Source organism: Xiphophorus hellerii, chromosome 6 (assembly GCF_003331165.1).
Source record: "Xiphophorus hellerii strain 12219 chromosome 6, Xiphophorus_hellerii-4.1, whole genome shotgun sequence".
Taxonomy (NCBI): Eukaryota; Metazoa; Chordata; class Actinopteri; order Cyprinodontiformes; family Poeciliidae; genus Xiphophorus; species Xiphophorus hellerii.
In genome coordinates this window covers 13,838,870-13,865,670 of record NC_045677.1, presented here as the reverse complement: position 1 = coordinate 13,865,670, position 26,801 = coordinate 13,838,870, and the positions used below count along the sequence as shown (strand labels likewise).

The 26,801-nt window shown below is 35.3% G+C and overlaps 1 pseudogene; it reads left to right on the top strand.

The window, feature by feature from the left end:
• Positions 1-13,084: 13,084 nt before the first annotated feature.
• On the top strand, positions 13,085-14,090 carry LOC116721901 (E3 ubiquitin/ISG15 ligase TRIM25-like; annotated as a pseudogene).
• Positions 14,091-26,801: the final 12,711 nt, after the last annotated feature.

Here is a 26,801-nt window from a genome sequence, read left to right as displayed (position 1 = left end):
ACTGCATATGGCTCATAATTTATTTTGTATTGTTAAAGCTGTTCAAATGGAACATAAATTTGAAAACATTTTAGACAAAAATTTGTAAAAGAAATGTAAAACTATATACATAATAATGCTTATTGGCTTTGTTTGCAAGTTTTGTCTTTGTGACTACTCTCACTTCCTAAGTGATTAAATCTTCAGGGAGATTTGTGCATCAAAGGATAGATGCAGCTGTGCTTGGCCTCTGAGCTTATGTTGACTCCTGACCTTTGAACTGAATCATTACTAACACCTGTCAGTCAGCAGAGGCTGGGGCCTCTAGAGGGGATTTGTGACAGCTGAAGGATAAATGAGACAAGCCGCAAGCCCTAAATCCAACACCTCCTGCTCCGCTGTGGTTGCAATAATCATAACTCAAAAGCTGACCTCTGACATTTTACACATTACACTGGGGAGATGATGTTCTAAATAATGGGCAGAGAGCAATATGGTGCTTCTAGCAAGAAATACTGCTGAAGTCTTCTCATATCATCAGCAGGATTTTGATCTTCTTTCTAAGTCTTCCATGAACAGAATATTATGCAAAAATATATGCACTTGCAGGTCAAATTTTCTGTAAACACAACACCAAGTAAAGTAGTGAATGACAACTGGATTCCAAGAGGGATAAGGATGAGGATTCTTATAATGTACAGATAGCAACATAGCAGAATGTAGCAATTAACAGATTAGAAAAGGGTTGTGAATGTAATGTTTTGTCCCTTGGATTTCCTGGCCTTCCCTACCGAGCAGATTTCCCCTAGTCAAAGAAAAATAGTCTTGAATTTGAAACAACATGAATTTTGTACTTAAGAAAATACCCAAACCTACACCTCTCAGTGAGGCAGAAGCTCAGCTTGAAGACTGCAGTCCCAGCGAGGAAAATATAGTGCTCAGGATTTTTCAAACATGTATGAAGGAATCAAGGCAACTCTCCTGGGATGCTTTTGGTGGGGGAATAACATTATAACATAATGCAAAACTCAGAAAAGTTAATGTTACATTATACTGCCTGTTTATTATTTATTTTAACATTTAACCTAAGCAGAATATTCAATGTTGGATGTCACTTTTAATTTAAAAAAACCTTAGATTTTGAAACAATAGCTAAAATGCTGCTTAAAATACCACAGACTTTGCGTGAACATGGGGGCTAGTTACACTTTGAGTAGCATAATGTGCAAAAATATGCAAGAAGTCTTGATTTACTTTGTTTTTACCAAAACTTTCCTAAATTTCTCCAAGTCTTTCAAATAAAGTTTCATCTTAACATTCTAACTTTTTTAGAGAGACCTAAATGACCAAATCTTTGAAGACTCATGGCTTTAACAGTGTATCAGGATATGTCATTCACACAGAGACAAAAAGAGTCACAGCACACAAGTGATATTAAAGTGCGGTAGCCTGCAGGTCTTTTGAAGAAATTATATAATTTTACAAATCATATCATCATATAGCATGCCAAACTTGTAATGACTTTGCAAAACTTACAAGCAATGGGTAGAGCTTTTGCTGGCTAAAAATTACTCATCTACTAGGGTAATTTTTTACCTCAGATATGGACACAGTCATAACATAGTCTGCCTCAGTGGTCTCAAACTGCATTCCTCAGGGGCTAGAGTCCTGCAACTTTTAGAGGTGTCTCTTATCCTACACACTTGAATTAAATTGCTAAAATACCTCACTAATGCAGTCAGGTTTCCCAGAGCTCTGCTAATGAGGTAATATTGGAGCAAGGTGTATTGAAGCAGAGAGACATGTAAAAGTTACAGGATACTGGCCCTTGAAGACTGTAGTTTGAATCCCCTGGTTTAGCTGTTGAGAGATGGGAAGCTGCCACTCTGTTAAAAACTATGTAGAATCAGCAGAAGTTATGAGTTTCTTAAAATAATACCTTTGCAGTAAATTAACAAAGGTTTTTGGCCAGAGGATTTTTTTTTACACTTTTATTAACAATTGTCCAATTATAAAATACTAAATATTTATAATTTATAATGGTGTCAAAAAAGTGAAGATTTTACTAAGCACCTGCAAAAATCCCCTGTCTGCAAAGAGAGCATGTGGGCCACCTGATGCCACAGGGGGTCATAACAGCTGATACCAGATGGCAACAATAATTGTGGACCACTACGATCGACACTAAGGGATTTTGAAGGTGATTTGTTGACTTTAGTTAACAACTGACAAGCAAGTTTAGACAGATTACAGCATGGAGTCTGAAGAATTTTTCTGATTAACTTTATCCTGGAGGGATTCTACCCAGATAAAAAATAAGACAAAAATCAGACAAAGGGAGCATTCCTGTTCTGAATGCTGATTAACTCTACTTGGTCACTGGTTTGTCTGGAGCTACTGTATGTCTGTCTGATTTTTGATCAATTCTTGGCAGTTGTGACAAGGGATGCAACACATATTACAGCAGGATGTGCAGTTGTTGAAAGTTCTTAAAAGTCAAATCTAGCCGTATCAGTTCAACCTGGACCTCTTCACAAGCTAGTATTCTTCTTCTGGTGTCAAGTTATTACAATTTGACAGCACATCGTAATACAGCTCAGGATTTTGCTGCAAATGTAAATCAATGAAAAAATGTTGTGGATTAAATTACAGACAAAAACGCAATCAGTCATATCAGTCATATTTTGAATGTTTTTCTATATGGGGTTCTCTAACCTAATACCTTTTATGACATCTCATTGAAAAATAAGAAATTTGAATGTTAGTTTGTTTTAAAGGTGCATTTTAGCTAGGTGTTTAACACTTTGCATAAAAAATTAACAAAATGACAGTTGAATTTTGTTCTTTATAGAGTGTACTGGGGGAATTTCCCCATAAGGGTGAATTATATATTATATGAGTGTTACTGACAGTCAGCAATGTGCTAAATACTAGTGTGTAAGATAAAAGCATTTAAGCAAACTGTCTTCAGATTTCTAAATTCCTGTGACAATATTTTGATTCAGATCAAAGATTGTAAGGCAGCTTACTATCAGTTAAAGTAAAGGTTTTACATCTAGATTATTAGTGTTACATTTGTCTAATATGGAAACCATATAGAAATCATGTTTCAGTGATTTGCCTGTGTTTCATACCCTGACTCCAGCAGTTCAAACTCGTGCTGTTTTGGAAGTAATAAATGGTAAAGAAAAGCACCAAGAGACTAATTCACACAAGGCACTGACACGTTCCATTGCCAACAGATAAATGGAGTCCATGTGCCTGTGTGAAAGGGGCTAATGTTTGATTGTCTGAACAGAGGCATTTATATTCTTTGTATATTACATTCTGTAACCCTATTAGCATATTTGTTCATTTCACTCTCAACCCCATCAGTTGGCTCAATCTGTTGTCTATAGGAAATAATAGTTTCTAAAATGAGCCCTTGAAGCAGCCACATTCTGCTGATAATAATCATGGGAATCTCGTTTTCTTTTGATGCATGAATGCATTTTATATTTAACAGCCATATGTTGTAGCTGGCTACCGCTGTTATTGTTGTTGATTGTGTTTAATCTTGCCTAGTGTTGGAAATCAAACCTTCTCTGTAAAACTATGCCTGACTGAGTGATGGGCGGTGGGGACAACAAATGTTGGATGATTGTGTGAATTTGCCTCAAGGGAGGATATTCACAAATGTGTGATGTGCAGCGGTATAAATTATGCTTGTGTCTGAGTGATTTTGTTTGTTATATTTTTGTGCATCTGCAAAGTAGCTCAGCTAGATTTCTTGCTACATTAGGTTAGATACCTAAGTGACAGTGAATTGGGTTTTGATAACTTGTGAACATGGTGCACATGAATCCTTTATATAAACAGTAAAAGCAAAAGTAAAAGACATTTAAAGAAAAAATCTTCCTTCAAAATGATCCCTTACTGTTTACTTCTATGTACAGACCACAGGCAGTTTTTTGTACTGTTTGTCGCCTACTCTGAACAATGCAGGTATACAATGGAGGGCACAAACGGTTGTCTGCAGATTGCCACAGAGGTGTGCATTTGAATGAAAATATGTAAATATCCTCCAGCATAATTAGGTTGTACACTTTCAGCATATGTAGGTTTTTTCTTTCAATGTTTACAAGAATGGTCACAAGCGGAAATGTATATTTATGCCTAAGATTAGAGGCGCATGTTGCCAGCAAGCCATGCTACATCAGTTAAATTTGAATGTTACACTGATGATATGAGTCACAATATATAACAGGTAGTTTTCAGTACTAATGTCTTTTTGCATTCTTGCTCATTGCAAAACACTAGAGCCCAGAGAAAGAATAGAAAGAATGCCGTCAATGCAAAAAATTCATTGTGCCTATCTATCACTTGTATTTGCTGAACTTTGTGGACAGCTAGCAAGACTGCCTGAAATTCCTCAGAGTGGCTACTTTCTATGTTTGCCAAAGGCATTTTCAAAAGTTACTGATATTACAGGTATTCGAATAAAGTGTAGTCATCATGATTTTGACAAGCATGTGCTATCAATATTTGGATTTCAAAGGTACTCTCTGGGACATGACATTTTTGCACTTGTGATAAACTTTATATTGTTTTAACACATCAAGGGAAATAGCTTAGAGAGAAGATTTTTCCCTTCCAACAATCTCAAGGACTCTCCGATTAACTTTATGGTTCCAAAGATAATACCATGAGATTTTCCTGTTGTGTCAGAGTGACCCAGTTTGCTCAGAAGAACGTCGGGGCCAATTCCCACAAATCGGGGAAATTCAACATGTTGGATTGTCTTGGCCCAATATCCCAGCATGTAGGTTGCTCCCCAACAAACAAGCCTGCAGCCTGTAAAATGTGACTAGAAACATGGAGAGGAATCCAAAATACAGAAGACAAATAAATTGAACAAGAAAGTGGATGTTGAAGAAATCTTTTCATATTCTTTTTTTTCTTCACTGTTATAAATTATCCACAAACTATCACCATTGCTTCTTACTCGTTGACCATTTTTATTTACTGTGAACTTGCATTCGGTCTCAGGAGATTTTGGGAGACTTCCCATCAGATATCTGAATGTTCTTGAGTGAAATCTGTTTGTGTTTGGTGCCCTGTCTTTGCTGTGTGACCTGACACCACACACTATAGGACCAATTTGTATACACTCATTCCACCAATGTGTGTTTCATAGAAGAATGTCAAGAATGTTAGGTTAATGAAACTAAAATTATGGCAACACCATGCACACAGTAAAGCATGTTGGTTGCAGCATCATGATGAGAGAGGGCATTTCTTCAGCTGGGTGAGGATTTGATGAGAAGACTGTTAGAGCCATATGCAAGGTGTTATTGTGAGAAAATAAGTTTGAGGCTGCAGGAGAATTTAGACAAGAGAAGGTTTGCCCTCCAATAAGAAAGCAACCCTCAACACACAATAATACCTACAGTGAAATTGTTTAGATCAAAGTCGGCATATGTGTCAGAGTAGCCCAGTCAAATGTCTACATCTAAATCCAAAAGATCTGTGGCTAGACTTGAGAAATTGTATTCACAGATGGCATTCAAGCTGACAAAGCACATGCTTTCTTGCAAAGAAGAATAGAAAAAAAACCTACTTGGAATTGTAAGTAAAAGGTGGCTCTAAGTATGGGCTGAAGAGGGTTTTATACATAAGCATACATGCTACACGTTTAGATTTTTATGCAATAAAAATAAAATCATAATAAAAAGCAGTTCCAATCAAATATGTTGAAGGTAACAGCTATATTGAGACAAAAGGGATATTTATGGAGTATTTGCATGTTTTTGAGTCATTTTACACTGCTTGTCAATAGTTTTTATTGGTTTTTTTTGCAGGAGGACTCCAATTAATTCCAAACACAACATATTTTATCCAAAATGGCTAGTCTCAAAATTTTATTTTAGTTTTCTGCTGTCATTGCTTACTGAATTGCTTCAGTAAGCAGTCAACACTAACAGAATGTTGCCTTGAGTCAGTGTGTTATGTTGGAAGAAACTGAAAGAAACTTCAAGGAGAAATAAGGAGAAGGTCATGTAAGACTAGCCAAGAAACTTTTGCTCAGCTGCACACATTTTTATTTCTCACCATATGGCTCAAAATTTTAGCATTTTGTGAATTTCTCCTCTTATGTTGTGTGCTTCATGTCACATTTTGCTACGTCCTCTGAACCTGGACTATCTTCATTGGAGGTGCATGGACCTGCAATTTAAAAGGTTGTCTGATTTTCTGTGCATATTTATAAAAAAAACCCTTGCAAACACAAAAAGATGAAAGACCACATTAAAGAGGTGAAATGTTCACCAAAACAATCTAAAAACCAAACTAATACACCAAAGAGACATAAAAGGAGACATTTAAAGAAAAAAATCTTCCTTCAAAATGATCCCTTACTGTTTACTTCTATGTACAGACCACAGGCAGTTTCTTGTATTGTTTGTCGCCTACTCTGAATAATGCAGTTATACAAAGGAGGACACAAACTTTTGTCTGCAGATTGCCACGGAGGTGTGCATTTGAATGAAAATATGTAAATATCCTCCAGTATAAGTAGGTTGCACACTTTTAGCATATGCAAGTTTTTTTTTCTTTTAATGTTTACAAGAATGGTCACAAGCAGAAATGTATATTTATGCCTAAGATTAGAGGCGCATGTTACCAGCAAACCATGTTACATCAGTTAAATTTGAATGTCACACTGATGATGTGAGTCACAATATATAACAGGTAGTTTTCACTATTAATGTCTTTTTGCATTCTTGCTTACTTGCAAAACACAGAGCCCAGAGAAAGAATAGTATATGCAGTCAATGCAAAAAATACAAAATGTATAACTGTTCACGTGTTTCATGCCATTCCCATGTTGTTTTCATGCTTCCATGTCACTCTGCTTTGTCTGAAAAACTTTCTCATCAGGTCCAGTCAACCCTACTGCCTCTATTCTGATTGTATACCTGTCTCACCTGTTTTCTGCGATTCTTAAGCTCCCCTCTGTCTCTGCCTCCCTGCAAGATTACTGACTGCCTAGTCTTAACTTGTCCTTATTTGGCTCCATGTTTCTAACCTTGTTCATGTCCCCAGAACTTTCCCTGCCTTGCCTGGCTCTCTACGGCCTTTTTGAAATCTAGACCACGACCCACATTCTGAACTTAGATCTTTTTCTTTTCTTGCACATTTCTCCAGAAGAAACCAAATCACCAACCTGCTTTTTCTTTCCCTAGAGCTGCAAACAGAGTCCACTGTGCTGAGCCATTTTACTCTTTGTTCAATAAATCTAATTTTTATGCTCTCTTTTGTGTTGTGACTATTTCTGGGCCCCTGGGTTAAACCATTACAAGTAGCATTACTTTCATTCAAACATAATGGTTTTGTAAAAAAATGAAATAAGTTTAATCAAGTAGACGTGTATGTATTTTGAATGAAACGATTGGTTACTGAGCAAGAACATTTTAACAATTTTAGCAAAATGTCTTAATCTGTGTGACAATAGACACACACTCATATTTTAAATAAATTTTACATTTTTAAATGATAAAAATATGACCTAAGTTCATCACTTAAGTCATATAACTCCAAAGAAGGGCTTTCAAAAAAATAATAAAAATAAATAAATAAACAAGTGCAATGGAGTAGAAATCATTCTGACAGTACGAAAAGGGAAGAAATAGAACAAAGCAATTGTGAAGAAGAAAACAATTGTCAGATTTATGACTTAAATAGTATTTCTACTACGGAGAATGCATGTTCTGCTTTTTTTCTTCTTTCAGTTGTCAACTTTGGCAAGTTAACAGTCCTAGTAGACAATACAAATCATATTTTGTTTTTTTTCTTTCTGCTTCCAGGTGATGATTAAAGAAAGCTTGCTTCCACAACAGAAGCCGAATTATGCATGATTTAAAAAAGTGGAATTTTTCAATTGTCAGTCAGTGTTTTAAAGTATTGTCCTTAATGCCAGTCATTTTGACATTTTAACAAATACCCAAATTTAACACCTCAGGCAATTAAACAAGTGACAAGCAATTTTCTTAAAATAGCAAATCAGAAAAAAACCGTGTTGTAATATTTGCATAGTTCCTTGACCAAAGACTGTCCTAAATAAATTGGCATTCATTAAAAAGTACAACATGTTTATGTGGTTATGATTGTGGTTTATCACCCACAACCATAACCAGAAAAACCAATCCAGTTCAGCTATATGCCTCAACAGGATTACAAAACTAAAAGAAAATTCTTAATACACTATTGAGATATATGATGTCTACATTTTCTTTATGATGATCTCTTTTTGTAACACCATCATGCAAGAATAAGGATATATTGAGAACATGTAAATCTGGCCTTACATGAAAAGGTAAGGCCTTCTGCAGGATGTGAGGAGCAGTAGGTGCAGTACAGTTACATGGATGATTAAATTTAGTTGATTCATAGTATCGCATGGTACAACAAGTTAATAACTGGAAAGAAAAATCATTTTAACCATCATAGTTCAGAATTTGCTATGATAAATATAAATTGTCCATATCCTGTATTAAACCAGTCAAAGTTGCAGTAAAATTTATAGTATTCAAAAAACCATGCGGAGGACTGTCTCAATTTTTTACTTTGATCCCTTCGCCACAGACAGATTAACACAGGAATAACAACCATTTGCTGCAAAAGAAACGCCATCCATGTGACTACTCCATAACTCAGAAAATAGATTATAGATCAAATAACCTCCTCAAGATATCCTCATCTAATAATATACAATCTTCAAAAGCATAGCAGTACTTCAAGGTACAGCAGTGTACAAATTTCCTGTGCAAAATGCCTTTAAACAAGGGCAGGGGAGAGTTATGCAATGACTTCTTGGCTTTAATAAAGGAAACTGCTATCATTTTATCCAAAGATGGAGCTTAAGAAAAATATATGCAAGACTGAATCATTACCAGTAAAGAACAAAAAGGGTTGAAATCTGAGCAAAAACACAATAGTATGATTATTTTACATATGTCTATTTTACATGTGATTGAATCTTTCTCTCCAAAATACAACATCAAATAATTCATTTTGAGTAAGATTCCTCATGTTCACCTGCCATATTACTGCTCTCCCACAAAATACAAACTCAAAAGTTTTGCTGTCCTTCCTGTTTAGTAACATTCACTGACTTGTTTCTGTGTTAAGGAAAAACATTTGATTAAAAAAATGCGTCTTTGTGAACGCATGGAGCAAGAATATTAGAGCAGGAATTTTGCATTTTTCTGAATGTAGAGCAGAACTGTGTAACCCTAGTGAAGAATTTGTAAAGGTGTATCAGGAGTATTGTGTCTTCAAGGGGTAAAGAAATATTTACAAGTGTGAACAAAGAGTGATGAAGAAATATCTACAAGTTATTTTTTATGATGCAGATATGTGGATTTGTTTTGCTCCATGTGTTTTGGATCATTTAGGGCAAGGATGTAAGAGAGTTGTTTTTTTTTTAAGTGTGACTCAAAAAACAAGATTATACTTAATAATTTGAAAAACTGTAAGTGTTATGTGGTATTTGTGAAAGACTGGAAAGAAACTATACAATTACAAAATTACAAAATGATTTTTCACTGACTTCAACTTCACAGTTACAAGGCACAAATACTTTTGTACCAAACATACCTCCATATAATTATCCCATTAAGTGCCCTCGCCCCTCCAAAAAATACAGGACATTGTTTTTTCATGTTCATTTTAAGTGAGAAAAGGTCATGCTTCATCCCAAAAGAGATTAAAAAATCAAGGCATAGGATTCAAACAGGAACAGAATATATTTACAAGGAGAGTGATTTAAATCTGAGGGCAGAAACATAATTGCGAGGAAATTTAGCACATTACTGAGTGTGAGAGCGGAGTTTTCAGTGAGAAGCAGTACAAAATGTTATAGTGAAAATAAGGAATCTTGTAATATTTGGCAAGAAACATTCCACCAAATTTTACAGAAGTTCGATTATCGCCTTGAGAACACATGATATGGGCATCTCCAAGGAAAGCACATGTTTGAGATCTCTATATTGTAATGTGCCAGTAGACTGCATTAACATAATGGCTTTAACATAATGACAACTTTTACCACTGAAAACTATCAGCTGTTCCAGTTGTCTTAGTGTTATGCTGTCCTGGTGCGATAAGAGTTTCATACTAGTAATAATTTTGGGAACTGAAGTCAAATGTTAATGTGAATAACTCAATCATTATGAATTTCTTCAAGCATGTAAAATTCACAAGGAATGGCAGGTTTATCAAGCACACTTGGTGGAAGCCTGCAGGTCAGTGTAACGCCTTGATATTTTGGTATTCTGCACAAGCTGGTTCTCTGGAGAGAACATTAAGTGTCTGTCTCACAATAGGGAGGGTTCAGTGACTGTAGAATCGTGTCATCTTGTCTAATTGTCTCAGAGTATTTTTGTTTTTTTTTACCATTCATCATCCCTGGATTTAAAAAAAGTAGTGACATGAAGTCTAAAACGACAGTGACTGCTGAGTCTTTGGTGGGAAAGTTAGAAATCCAGGCAGGAGCACAAACAAGAACAAAAACATCCAAAAAGGGCTGAAAGACACTGACAGGGTGGAAGTCAAAGATATTCATTAAAAGTGAAAAAAAAAAAAAACATGACACATTTTAAATAAAAAAGGTAATACTATCCTGTGTGCGCCAGTGCATTAACAGTCACACCTAAAATTTGTATTCGAATTTGTAGAGAAGGCAGAGAAAACCTTTAGCATTATTATAGACTGCCACTCAGATAATTCAGAACAAAGAGTGAAATGTGGTAAAAAGAGCCGGTTTAATTATCTTTCTTCCTTGCTTTGACAGAGAGAAGGGCATCTAACCATCGTAAAGCATTGCCACCTAATCTCTAGTCTTTCTTCTCCACTTCTGTATTTTTTCTAATCTTTCTGAGCACATTTCTTTCTGTCCTTTTTGTCTTGTGGTACACTGTCACTTGGCCAAAAGTAAAAGTACAAAGAGAAACTAGATTTGAATAAATAATTTTAAATTTTGTGCACAACACTGGAAAGCCTTGTCTTTTAAATTACAGTTGCTAAACAAGTATTATTTTTCATGCAGAAAAAAAAAAAAAACTTAAACATTTCATTCAGAGAGTCAGACTGTAAACCATATTACCAGGAATTTAAACTGAGAAGCCCAGAATAACTTGTAGCAAAGAAACACTACTACATTAAAATCTCACTTTCAACATATCCAGATTTTTACAATGAGTGAAAGAAAAAACACCTGATTTAGTGAAGGCTCTGTTAGCTAAAGTAAATAATGCAGAACTGTCCAACAAATGCACAGACATCCTGCCACTGTAAAAAAAAATGTGAGAAAATGGAAAAGGTTTGTTGCAAAGTAAATATCTTGGCACTTAAGAGCCTCTTCCACATCAGCCAATATTCATTAGTGCACTGGTAAAGATAAGCCTGAGCAAAGTAGTTCCATTACTAAGCCTTGTAGGGAATAAAGCAGGTCTGCAATTTATTTTAGCTTTTAAAAACATGGATTTCCACAGAGAAAATGTGAGCACTGTGTTAATTTATAATAACTCAAAATATCGTATTAATTGTTTGATCCTCTTTTTCTATTTTGATTTCTGTAAAAATATACAAGTTAACCTTAGGAAACTTTTGCTGCCTTGTTAGTTGTTGTTATGGAATATAATTTACCACTACATCCTATAAATAGTTGTCAATATATAATGCCCAGATAAATTTATGAAGGTTCTTTTTAAACAAGCAAATTCAAGAAACCTGAAAAAATAAAACATCACTCACTTATAACAATCTCAAACCTCACGGACTCCTTGACACACCCTTTGAAACCTTAGTGAAGTGTGTCCAATCCCTATATTTGATGCCTGATGGTCAACAAAGAAGTGGTAATTCTACTACCTGTCTTCTACCTTTTTTTCCTTCAGGTCAATATTTTCTTCCAAGTGAGAATTTCATTGAGGAAATACATCCAAAAAGTCTTTAAATGGTTCATTAATGAGAATTTTGCCTAAGACAAAATACATAAGTTAAAATTATGATTGTGAATGGAAATATCATAGGCTACTATTTCCAGGGGTTCTACTTATAGCTTTAACTTTGAAATCTGGTCAGTTGTGTACTAGCATGGGAGCCTTTAACTATTCTTGTTCCACTGGCAGCAGCTTTTAAAGAGACAAAGGTATAATGGCAGTTTTTTCCAGTGTACTGGGGAGTCAAAATCAGATTTAATTAACATTCTATTCTAAGTTACCATCGCAGCTCTTCCTCTCACTATTATGTGGCTGTTACTCATCACATAGCTTTGCAGTTGCATGAGAATTCTGTAAATGATAGGAGGAGCAACAGTTCTGACTCCAGAAATGAAACTTAAAATTGTGAAAGAAGCAGCAGCAAATTCAGGTGTGACTTTCTGTCTGAGAAAAGATCCAACGGTGTCCATCGGGTTTTCTTCAACAGACTTTGGTGAGTCCTTATCATCACACTGATTGGTTGATTGAATATCCATTGATACTAATTATTAGTGGCACTCTGATCATGTCCTGTTGTTTTTACTGTGATTCTGATTACAACAAAAACAGGTTGATTTACACACAAATACACTGATGAAGGTAGCTAATGTAGAGCGGTCAGGAGTAAAGTAGATGAAGTGTGTGATTGTATTTCAGCTTCTTAGAACTGTTTATTGATCAATATTTTAGCTGTTTCACAATAAGAAACTAAATAGCTGCAAAAAAAGAAAAAAGACATTTATTGTAACAATATGGAGCTTTAAACAGCAGAATTACTTGAGGTGTTTTACATAATATAATATTCTAATAATGTCCATGGTAAATGAGTGAATGAAAGACTTGAAATACCATAAAGCAGAGAGAATCCAGAATAACCAATTTTAAGGAACTCAGTGTTTTGCAGCCTTGCATAAAACATTTTGCTCAGCTGCAAAACTTGAAATTAGTTTACTGACTGCAGTGTCAACTCCAAAAATCATATTTTTTTAACTGAGTGTGGTCTAGATATATTTGTAATATATATTTTTGCATATCGTCTATTCATTAATATCAGCATTTTTTTCTTAATCACTCAGACTGCAAGCATGTCGTCTGCAAGCTGTCTCCTCTCTGAAGAGCAGTTTCTGTGCTCCATCTGTTTGGATCTGTTTAAAGATCCACTCACCACACCATGTGGACACAATTTCTGCAAGAACTGCATTACCCAGCATTGGGATGTAAATCACTGTTCTCAGTGTCCACTGTGTAAGAGGGACTGTGATGCAAGACCTGAGCTAGAAATCAACACCTACATCCGTGAGATGGTTGCTCAGTTCAGACTTAAAGCTCAGCAGAAAGCCAGTGGCAGTAACTCAGAGCAACAAGCTGCCAAACCAGGAGAAATTCCCTGTGACCTGTGCTCTGAAACCAAACTGAAAGCCCTGAAATCCTGTGTCTGCTCTTCTACTGTGAGACTCACCTAGAGCCTCATCTGACAGCGCCAAGACTGAAGAGACATCAGCTGATGGAACCTGTGGAAAATCTAGAAGAACTGTTGTGTAAGAAGCATGATAAAACTCTAGAACTGTTCTGCAAGACTGACCAGACATGCATCTGCTGCCTCTGCTCGGTTTTAGTCCACAAGAGTCACCAGTTTGTCCCTCTTAGCCATCAATATGAAGCAGTTAGGGTAGAGTTGAAACAGATGGAACCTGAACTTAAGAAGAAAATCCAGATTAATAGACTGAAAGTTCAAGAGATCAAAGAGGCTATAAAAATCGTAAAGATGCTGCAGATAGAGATAAAACAGAAGGTGTTCAGGTCTTCACTGCTCTGAAGGTGTCTGTTGAGAAAGCCTTAGAGGAGCTAATAAACGAGATAGAAGAGAAACAGAAAACTACAGAGAGACAGGATGAAGTCTTCATCAAAGACCTGGAACAGAAAATCTCCGAGTTGATGAAGAAGAGCTCTGAGGTTAAGGAACTCTCACAGGCTGAAGGCTACCTCAGCCTCCTCCAGAGTTTCTATTCCCTAAAAGCTGCTCTACCCACCAAAAACTGGACAGAGATCAGCATCCACCCACCTTCATCCTGGCATCAGCATTTTGGGTGAGCAGCAGGTGCCAGACATTTTATTTAGCTCTAAGTCCATAATAACAGCTCAGATTTTTGCATGCATCTTAGTCTTTACCCCATTGAGTGTAGTTTTTAATTTCTAATCTTGACTTTTGGGAACCATAAACAATGACTTCTATTTTTCTGTATTGGGATAGAGGAAATTTTCAGTCATAGAGTCATTTAGACATAATCACTCGGACTGTAGTGCACTGTCCGAGTGATACTGACAGAAATATAAAGTTGATATTTTAGTGCAGTATAATGTGAGCCAGCGGGATCATATATATGTTAAATAAAATTGTGATCAGAGAGTCTTGAGAGATCTCAAATACAGTCTTTGTTTGTCTTGATTTATAATACCAGAAGACACAAAGCAGACCCAATCTGCTAAATAAAACCTAAACAACAGTGCTGAAAAATCTCCAAACTTTCCTTAACATAACTCGTATAGTTGTTACTATCAACTATATGAAGCACAGAACTGAGATCCTGTAAAACAAGACAGAAGGCGATGCAATGCTATTAAGTCTGATATTAACAAAGCCTTGCCATTGAAGTCACAATGTTGTAAAAAGCCTAACTGAGAATAATAAGAGATCTTTTATCACAAAAGGAGTACTTGTTATTATTACTTATGGTTTACTTATTATTATGGCATCCAGAATACACTTCTTTAAAAAACATTTATTCACTACAGTTTTGTGGGCATGTGGAAAAATGATCAGAATGAAGAGAAATACTTATATCTACAATAATAAAGGTTCAGGCCTCGTTATAAAAAATAAAAAATATGGAGATCATATTCATTTAATAGAAATATATGTATCTTATTGAATGATGAACAATGACCTTGATGAGCCCAACATGTATTGTATGTATGTATTGTATTATGCATTTATGTGGGGCCAAACATAAATATAAAAGGGAAGCTTTAAGAAAAGTTAGAAATAAAAATATGTTTTGAGATGAAAAGTGCTAATTTGCTTTTACAAAACTTCACACTGGCTGTAGAATGCAAAAACTGTTTTCCTTTTTGTTAAAAAGTATAAAAACCAATGCATTTCTAAATAAATTACTGCTTTAATGGGAAATGTTCTGATTCATTTTCATCCAATTCTTTTTCAAAACCATATGAGAGTCTGTTTTCTTAGTCAGGGACATTCATGCTCTGTTTAATGGTATCACTTGTTTGGAACTCGGAGTCCTCTCACACACATCACTAATGGTCTGTACATATCACAGTCATGAATATGCATTCATACCTTGGCTGGCAGTTTCAATAACAACCACAAAATAAAAAAAGAACAGAGTTTCTGTTTGTAATTGGTTGTCACCAGAAGCAATGTGCAAATATCAAGTTTGTCTAGATTTGAACTGCACTGCAGTGTCTACTTTTGTTTTGTTTTTTACATATGAATGGACTTTAATTAGACAGCAGTCAACTAAATTAGATGGCTGGCCTTACAAACTATGCTATAGCTTCATACTGTTGTGTATTAGTGCATTGAAACAAAGATTCTCCAAAAAGTTATGTTTTACCTTCTGTGCATGTTTGAATAAAAAATTGTTGAAACGCTGTTGCGATAAAGAGGAGGTATGTTAAATATGTGCAGTATCAGAAACAATTAAGGCACTAGAGGAAACAAAACACAGCCACAAATTTGAACAACTGTGACCATTAATCATACATCAAACACACCCAAAAGAAAACTTTTTTATTTTAAGTCAAAGCCCTGTCAGCACACAATGATGGAAAACAATAAAGATGTTATCCACCACACAGAACCCTGACAGCTATAAAGCTGTCATTATATGATCATGAAGTCATTTCCATGCCAAACTTGAAAGCATATTATTATCATTAAACAGCAACAGTAAAATGTCAATCAATGCCATGCCATTATTGCCTCACATTTATTGCCAGAGATACCCACATGGCCTGTTTTTTTTTTCCCTCATCTATTTTTCGTCATGATCCTTATAATCACCTCTGTGTGTGCCACTGGTCCTGTAGCTTCCTCAAACTTTTTCATTTTGATTTTATGGATAGTCCAAGTAAAATAGGTTATGCTCAGACAAACACTCAGATTTGATATCAGTTTCATTCTACTGACACTACAAACTATAAACAAACATTAAATGAAGTAAGCAGAATAGGACACAAGAACAACGAAAGATTAAACACAAGGCAGTCTATTAAAACAAACAAGGTCAAACTAAGTCTCATTGATGTTGGAAGCCAAAAAAAAAAAAAAGGGATTTTAAGATAACTCTTAAAAAGTAGGAGCATAGAGTGTCTCTAAGTTACAGATGTAGGTTATCTTCAGTTGAGAAACAGAAGATAACCTGAACTTCCTCCTAGACCTTTGTACCTATATGAGCTGCTGTTTTATCTACATGAGGGATTGAGAAGGTAACCAGGAATAAAGAAAGTTATAGTGGTAGTGTGGGGCAAAATCATGTAATGTTTACAAATTAAAATAGGAAATTTTAAATAAACCTGACAATGCACAGGCAACCAGTGGAGTGAGGCCAAACCAGGCGTGATGGGTTCGGTTTTTAAATCGGACCTTAAAATTTGACAAAAACTATCACATCTGTTTAAAACACTGCAAAGCATTGAAAACCAACTCCATGATAAAATGATGTATGAAACATCATAAAAGAATGATTGACCAAGTTTTTATAGCCCTTTGAGAGAACAACACAGCTTGCTACACTCCACTCAGATAGCAGAGCTACGGCTTCTCTTGGAAACAAGATAACTGTACAAAGAACATACCCCTAGCAATGTTTTCAACAGAAGTTGAGTTGTGAAGTTCACTTATTAAGGTGACTATGTGTTGTGTTTACCACCACTGAAGAAAAAATAAATGACTCTGTCCCCCTAGTGCTGCTCGTCAAGGCTTGCAAGCATTTCTGTCAGCTCTGAGAGACACAAAGAGTTGTTACCGACTAACTGTGTTCACCAATTTATAGTTGGCATTCCAGCTGGTACCATAGTTGGGGGAATAAATACAACAGCAAAGCTGAAGAGTTGCCAGAGAAAGCATGTTAAGATATTGCGACAGAATGAAGCAGAAACAAACTTAACTCTATGATGTAAACAAAAATTTGGTCAGGAACTTATTAATGGAAAATATTTTTTGTTTCTGATCATATTTTAGATCATCCTATTTCTGTATTATATTAGTAATATATTTATACTAATTTTGATATATAAAATTTGAGAGTAAACACGTCTAACTTCATGCATGGTCCTTAACACCTTGGAATTTAGACAAATATTCTTTTACAAAATGAAAGAGAAACGGCTGTCTAAAGTTTTTGAATTTACTGGAGATATGAAATCTTTATAAATAATCCCTTTAATTCAATTTAGACAAGACAAACTGGTTACATGAATGTCACTAGCATTTAGCATATGGTGCAGCTTTATAGAGATTCCACTTACTTATCATGAATATGATATGAATAAAATATGTCAGTGGGAAATACCTTCATAATTGCTGGCAACTAAAAGAGCAATTATTAATAAAGCAGTATGCGACTTTGCAATACTGATAATACATTTTGGGTGTGGATTTATGTGGTTATTTTCACAAACAATTAAGTGTATTTGGTGGGAACCTGCACTTAAAATGAACTACACTAAAAGAGAAGAAATGACAACCTAATGGAAAAATTGCAATTTCAAGTATTTTTGAGAAACATAAGCAAATTGAAGCATTGCTGGTTTAATAATACAGGCCCTAAGGTACAAGCAGTAGTACACTGAAAACATATTGAAACTTTAAATTAAAAGGAATGAGGAGTGCTGCAACTGTACTAATTCTGCATACCATGAGAATTTATGTAGAGATTAGAGAGCAATAAAGACAATGTAAATACTGTTGTCAGAGCACATGAAGCTGCACATGTTTAAGCCACAACAACTGGAAGATAATCTGTGCATCTGGGCCGCTAAGATTGGTATGTTGTGTGTCATTTTTTTGAAATTTGGTTATTATGTGAGTTGAGATAACGACCAAGATGTCTTGTTTGTTGTGGAGTAGAGAAAACAATACATTTTCACTGGCGGTTCTTGAGTATTTTCACTATAATTCGAAAGAACACTTACTAAAGTCAGTTATCTATCTATCTCTTGTTTTCTTGTGTTTTCTTTGTCCTCAACAACTGTTTTTTATTTCTAGTGTATTCTTCTATACCTTTTTTTCTTGTAAAGTGTCCTTGAGTGTCTTGAAAGGCACTAACAAATACAATGCACTATTTCTCTACTTAAAAATGGGCATTAAGTTGTACAAAGTGTTTAAAGAAATTGCATTCCTCTATAATTACAACTTAGACACTCACTGTGCACTGGGTATTTGCTGACTACAAGAGTTTATACATTGCAGCTGCATGGAAGACCTTGACTTGGACTACAGAGGGACTAACGCTGCCTGTGGTGCATTCCTTATCTGCATATTCTTGGGTCTGCATTTCTCTTGCTTTTCCATACAAAAGTATAGAAGCTGTCTAATTAGACTTCACAGGTCAAAGGCTGCAGTGCTGGAGGAGAGATGGTTTCCCCTGGGAAGGACATGGCTATGCAGCTTACCATTCCTTCACCTTTTCTTTTGTTCACCATCATAACTACCAGTTGTGCTAAACAGCAAGAAGACAGCTGTGCACTACACCCATACAAATACAATTCTGGTCTTCTACTCAATTTGTTCAAGTGTTGGAGCTTTTTATTGACTGCATGCATTGAAGTTGTAGCCCTTGAATAATTGCTTCTGACAAAGGACTTGCAGTGTTATTATTATTCTCAGTCATAAGATTTAGGACTTGCACAAACACTCCTGTGTAGGTCTCTGGCTACTATTAATTTCCCCTGTTGTGTAGAACGAAACAGGTAAATGTCTCTGTTTTAAGACTGGGTGCATTCAGCACAACAGATCGAAACATTGCAACAGTGATTCATAAGTGGTCCACGAGTAAGTACCTTCACAGATAGAACAAACTATTTATCATCAATTATAGAGGGAGGACATATATATCTGTTGATGTAGTTTACTTTAATACTAACAGATGCAAAACTCCAGAATGTCTGGTGTTTAGAAAAGTTTTTTTAGAGTGCAATCTGTTCCAAGGTTCAATACAAATACATAAACAGGTGTTTTACAGTTCAATTATCACAAATGACTATTTGCACTAATATTGCCTTTTATAACATCATATCAAATGAATATCCTCCCCCATCAACAATGCATTTTTGTCAGTGCAAATGCTGTTCTTTGAGTATCTTTGTCATTTTCAGATCATTTGCTGAAGACACGATAGTCTGAATCTGAAAGAAAATAAAACAAGCAAATATGAAATGTATTCCATGATTCCTTTTCCTTCATTTTTCTGTTCTCCAACAACCCGCTTGTTGATCGTGTTACTTCAGCTAAAAGCACCTGTCCACCATGCCAACTCCCACCTCAAAAGTAAATGGGGGAAAACAGAATAAATTGGTAAAAGCAAGCCCAGTAAAACATTGTCAAAATATTGAGTCTTAGATTTTTTTTCTTAATGACTAATCTTCTCACTGCAGCAGTGAAGGTGGGGATGTGGAAGGGAAGCTAATAGTGGATGAGGTTGGAATGAAATTGTAATAGGGGAGTTGCGAGGGATACCAATCTGCAGGGAAAGCTAGTTTATGCAGAAATCCAATTTAAAAGATTGGCTTAGTGACTCAGTTATTGAAGGTAAACCCAATGGAAATTATAAGGTAAATCAAAGGTGAAAGTATGCAAAACACTCTTGCACTCAGGTCTGTCACTCTCATTTGCTGTTGCTCCATTCCCTTATTACAACATATCACCACACTGCTTACCACTGAGACGTGAGCAGGCTGCACGGAATGAAATATAAGCATAACTATTAACTTTTTGCCTTTATGGCTTAACAAAACTTAACATTTATGAATGCCCCTGAAACTGCAATGTGCCAGCCTTAGAATAATGACTAGCTCCTAATGCCTTTCCTGCTGTCAATCAAAATAATCCAAGTAAGACTGAGTGCCATTGACATAGACTTGTTTGCCTTTTGAATGTGTTGGGATATGACCTATGACAACAGTGGTTTTTTTTTCCCCTCCACTCGTTCATAAACTACATATGAAGCAAAAAAAGGCTGCCAAATCTTATATATTTTACTGGATGAGAATCAAGGAGAAGATGGTTGTGAGTAGGAGGTGGCAAAACTAGTCAAGTTTTCATAGCCAAAGCCAGCCGTTTATCAGGCAATAATGAAGCAATAATAGGGAAACAAGATATTTTTTAAAACTATGACATATAATCCATGGTTTGACATTATGGAATGACATTTTAGATGCAGTTTCCTTTTTGTTCTCCCCTCTGGGATGTGCAGGGAAAGTAATTTGTTAGATCATAGATAGGAGGCTAATAAATAGCTGTGCTAGCGACTCACTATTCATTTATCCTGACCTTTTCTATCAGGCAAAATCAATTGTCTGTTAATACCCCACTAATAGTAAGAAACCTTTGATTTGTTTGGCTCTCAAACCACACTGATGCTTTTCACATGATTGTGAGCACATGTCCTGTTATTGCATTTACCATCGCAGGTGAATGTTTACACCATGACAAACACAATCAAGCAACAATATAGGAATCTGTCTTACTCTTTATAAATGAGGCTTCCTAGAACAAAGAAGGTTGGTACATGAATCTCGGAATGTGCGTGAAGCATAGTGATGCTTTTTATCCGCAACTTTCTGTGGCATCAGAATTCTCAGTTGAATTTTTTGCTCAGGTTTTTCCCTGTTCTTCTTTTTTATACTCCAACAGTATAAAAATGTGGTTGTTAGGTTCTAAAATGATGCAGCATGTATACAGAATTGTTTTCAGTTTGTCCGTTTCTGTGCCAGAAAAAAAAGGTACTGTTTTGTCACCAGGCATTTGGAGTTTCTCTCTCAAAAGAAATAGTAGAAAGGTACACAAATATATCACCTGCAGCTGAAGTGATATTTACTTATTTGGAAACATTCCTGCACACTGATTTATGATAACTGAATAAAACATGTTGCAGGTAACAGTAACAACTGAGGACAAAATCTGGGTAGTGATTGTTGTTTAATATTTTAAGAGTTTTGAAGTTTGGGAAAGTAAGACGCACTCAAATTAGATTTTTTTTGCCCACACATGACCCATATCTTTTCACCCAAGATAGATTTGAGCCAATTTTATATGCGATACTAAATCGAATACTTACTTACTTCACAACTCATTGAGTTTTTCAGAAAGTGTATAATGCCAGTTACACTTTCAATCCTACAACGCCTCTGTTTATGGTTTTATTTCTCTGTTGTGAGCAGAAGGATTATGTATTTTGCTGAACCTCCTGAAAAGCAGAATAAACACCTTGACAGAATAATTTATTTATGCTGTCAACATTGTATTTATTTTCATTTTACTCTATATCCAGACCGCAGAATGTGTAAATAGAGGGAGAGCCACAACAGGAGGTCAGTTGTCAGTCAAAGAATGTGAATATTGCATACATGCGACAACAATGTGATCAGCACTTTACTAAAAAGAAAATGGAGAGCTATCAGCGGATAAAACTATATATTAGAAAAACCTCTAATTTGTTTTCTGGTGGCATGGGTCAAAGGAGGTTCTGTGACAACTATTGTATTTATATTTTATATTCACTTCTTCTGACATGAGAAAATAAAAGCACATCTAATAGGAATCCTAGATGAGCAAAAGCTGCATTACTGATTATTTAAACCACAAAAACATACCGGAAAACATGCCCTGAGAGATTACAAATGCCAACTTTACCTCTAGCACAGCCTTGTACTGTTAGTGCCCCGCATTTTTATCAGCCTTTCTACCTTTCTCACTTACCTCAACTCCCCAATTTATATGTAAATGTACCTTCTTTAAACATTGCTATATGCATATCTATCCATTTTAGGCAGAAAACCTGAAAAACACAAATAAATAGCTTGGGTCTTCACATGAAAAGCATCCGTATGAGTCATTAAAATTCAGTGCTTGCAGTGTGGCCCAGTGAAAAAAGAAAATATCACAGAAGAGTGTACATTCTCAACCATCTGTGACAAGTAGTTTGTGACCAAAAATATTGCACTGTACATTCTGTAATAGCTAAAAGTTGGAATAAAATTTCAGACAACTAATAAACTTGATGTTAAACAAATATCTGAGAACATCCTTCTAAACTGGCAGTAAAAGGAGGCAAAATTACTGGCTGTAGCGATTAAAGATGATGTTCCATCTGCCAGTTGACAAGTTTTATTATTGTGAAAACAATGAAAAATAAAAGATGATTGACTGATCTGTCAATAAAGTTTTCCACAGTTGGAAGAGTTACAACTTATTCATTTCAGGAATTTCATTGCAGTTTTTCCCCTCTCCAAAGACGCTATAATTCTCAATAAATAATGAATCCATTCAATGACAATGTCCATAAACTTGTTGCCAATCCTTAAATATTTAATGCAGTAAAGTACAGCTAATCTGTAGTTGTGTAGTGCCATAATGTTGAAGTTAGCATAACTTTCTATCACTACTTAACAAGAGATGCATCTCTCATGTTTTTTTGTGTGTTTTTTACCTCTAAACCTCAAAAGTAAAACAAGATTTTCAGATGCAACAAAAATATATTTGCCCTAAATATGTGCTGCAAAGGACACAAAGAACATAAGAAATTGTGAAGTGTGGTAGTTTTGTGGGTGTTTTTCTTGTGTGGGGTTGATGATGAAAAAATGCTGCGCTTAAACTTTGTTTTGTGCAGCAATAAGGGTTTAGTTTTTTTTGTGAATAACTATAAATACTTACTAAGTATTACTACTAATAGTAATTCAGATCAAAATGAAATTAGGGAACTACTTCATTGTGAAGAAAATACCCAATTAGTTCAGTCTCAGCTATGTGTAACAACAACAAAAAAATCTAATTAAATAAAAATCAACATATCGTTTTTTTACCAAATGGATATAAAATAAAGATCATTTTATTTTATTTATTTTAAAACTTATTTTATTTTGACTAAAACAAAATAAGCATCAAGCATCATGTAGAAGCCATCATATCAGAAGACAAGCACATTTACATTTAAGCTATATAACTGGTTTGTGTGCAGGTTTATGTTGTTAGCACATTGTGAAGCAAAAATCTTTCTCAGATGAATATGACCACAAAACTAAGACTTCATTTGAAGTAGTACAGTGCTTGAGTAATTGGCTAAAGAGCAGGGACAGTTGTGGTTTGGATGTTACACTGAGCATTAAACAATGTAAACTGCTACTAAACTTATGGAATATGTCTTCTGTGTTTTACTTGATTTTCAGTAGCGGCTTGAGTCACACCAGGCAACAGAAATATATAATTTAGAAAGCTGTTGTTCTCACTTGGGAGACTGTGGCACGAAATGCTTGAGCCAGATCTCATTTCTTTGAACTTGAAATGCTACAGATGGCTCAGCGGAAAGAAAATTCATCTCTCAGGATCTTAGTCACGTCTTTGCTGTGTTTTATCCTATTTCGAAAGGATATTTCTTTCACATTATTCTTGTCAGATATAGTTTTTAATACTTGTCACCTCTTCTTTTGTTCACTCCAGGTTCATATTTTTAAGGCACAGTGCTTTTCTGAAGTATTCAAATCAATTAGTATTCATTTTCACCCTTTGACAAGTTATAGCCACAAAATGTCATGTCTTTCAATTGGATTTTATGCGATAGACCAACACAAAGTGATACATAATTGAAAAATGAAAAGAAAAGGATTAAAGGTTTGCAATTTTTTAAAATAAAAATCAGAAAAAACATGGAGAAGATTTGAACTCAGTCTCACACTGTGAATCACTCTTGTGTATGTGCTGCCAACAACATCCTCCTGGTTCTCTACTAAGCTGCAAATAGTTCACCACAACAGAGTGTGCAATGAATGCTCGGGATAGTTCTAATTTCCACAGATGATGTCAGAGGAATAGTTTTCCTTGAATAGTAAATTGTTTCTCTGCCATTAGCACATTGAGCAGCGTGATTGATTAAGAGCACTAAGATCACCCCTCTTGCTCTGATGGGTTGTTTTTGGTATAGTGAGCAAAAACTTTCAGCTAGTGAACTAGTTATTTTATAGATTCATTAAACATAGAGTGAAATATTTCAAGCCTCTTTGTAATTTTAATTACTATAACTTAAATGTAAAGACAATCCACAATTCTGTGTCTCACAAAATTAGAATATGACAATAGACCAATAAAATGCACATATAAGAGAATGTGTACACACAATGATAATTCTCTTCTGGTTATGGTGAGTAATTTGCCATAAGATTCATCATACAGGCGTATGAGGAAAATGATTCTGACAGCATCTGACCCCAGCTACTCCTGCAGTCTTTAGAGATGGGGTCATTTAGACCTGACATACTTTTTGTTTGTGAGTAAAAAGATCCATACAAAGTCCAATGGAGTCGCACTGGACCCATGTGTACTTTTACAAGCTTTTTTTTTTTTTGTGGTTTCGAGAATTGAAAGTCTGATGGGACAACACCCTGTTTCCCCACTGTCCAACTTTGACATTTTCCACGCTCCTCCTGAGCGTTGCGCTAAGACCATGGGAGGGTTAAAACACTTTGAAGATCCTTTTTTTCAGTACTAAAACACTCTCTAAAATACTCCTACTACATCGCTCCATCTTCAGATTTTTAGGATGTATTCTTAAAGGTAAACGATGGATTGTGCAATTAAAAGTGGAGTGAAATAATAATGCAGTCTGAGACATCAAATACAGAACTGTCAATGGCACCTCAAAAGAGGATTTAAAAGTGGAGAAACCTATGCATGTGTGAAATAGTAAGCTAGTAGGGATAGGGACTGTGGAGGGAATAGATGAAAAATCAGAGGGAGGTACAGACGAATCTGCTGTATGTCTTGAAGATTTACTGTAAGATTTTCTTTTGAAATGATTCACTGAAGCCACAAGTGCATTTGTGTCTGAAAAGCTGATTTTTAACAGCATCTGTGACCATCATTTGTGTCTTTAGTATTTAAATGACCTCACAAAAATAACCCTATTGAAATGTATTTTTTTAATACATTAATTTTGAAAAACATAATTTGTGCAGCAGTCAGAGATTTTCATCTATGCATGTCTTATTGTGAACTATGCATGTCAATTATGGAGGAGGTCCCAGTGGTAAAACTAGTTCTTACTAGGATTACTTAGGTGCACAACAGCCAAATGTAACCCAGGATCACCTGTTAACTGGACAGCACATTACATTTACATCTCCATGTCAGGTTGGCACACTATTGTTTTTTATGATAAACCGCCTTCAGTTGCCAAGTCTTTTTTGCAGCATGTAGGTGTATAGTGCCAATTTCTTGTCCCAAGTCATCACTGAACAAAACGCAAGTGTCTCTCCTTGATTGCTGTTCATTATCATACACTCAAATCTCTGAATAAAGGATGAAAGGGAAAAAAAAATAACACTGGAGGAGACCTCTCCCTTTAAAACAGTAATTTCGGGTAAAATCAGGCTTCTGGAGTAGCTTGATATGTCACTTAAGTGACTGTCTTTTCTACCCAACTTCTGATAATATTTCAGAATGTATTTTTAGTGTGTTACCACACACCCTGTCACTGACTAAACAGGGTTCCAATCCAAATGGAGCAAAACACACATTAAAAGTGTGGTTTGGTGCTGCTGTGGGTGATTTTAGTGTTGCAAATTGCACTAAATCATTTCTTCTTGGTAACAATGGTCACATTTGAAATTGAGTTTAATGGTAATTTTTACATAGCAGCAATTCACATGTAGCACAAAAGCCCTCAGTGGTTCTCAATTTGGGCCATTTCATGAGACCAGCAACTTCACAAATAAATGGAACTGCATATATAACAGTGTCTATGTCCAAATTGTCTAATAAATCTGATACATCGCTAGAACTATTGCATATATAGTGCAATCACTTAACATAGAGATTTCTGTCTCTACTGAATTACAGCATGCTATCATTATTTATTCAGTTTATATGTTAAGGTAGCTGAGAGTTTATATGTGGAATAATGATATGCTTAGTTACTCTTTTACATCTAAATCTTCAGGAGGTGTTAACAAAGTTTAATGAGGATTTGGTTCCCCTTAATAAATTTAGCAATGTACTTTGAACTTCCTAAAATGTAATGGCAATTTAAAAATGCACTTTTTCACAAAGCATTTGGCGTCATACAGAAATTTGCAATGCACTGAACAGCATTACAATATAACATGATTATTTTTTTGTTATGTGGAAACTTTTTTTTTCATTATTTAACCCGTTTCATTTAATCAAAACAAACATTATGCAAGTACATACAAAAAGAATTGTGTCAATTATTTTCCAACTATGGATAAAGAACATTGTCTTTTTTTGTCATTTGATACAAGTCTGAGACCTTTAAAATTTCCTATTTCTCCATATTAAGTCCCAGTCCAATCACGTGGTACCCTGTATCCAGAATCAGCAGTTTTTTCACATGAGATATTTTTTTCCTAGCTTTGTTTTCTGTAGGACAACCTTAATATTTTATTCAAACATGTGGTTATTGAAATTGAGACAACTACTGTAATGTTTCAATAATAAATATGCAGAATATCTTTCATCTCAGCCATACCTTTCTTGCTTGTTTCTGAAAA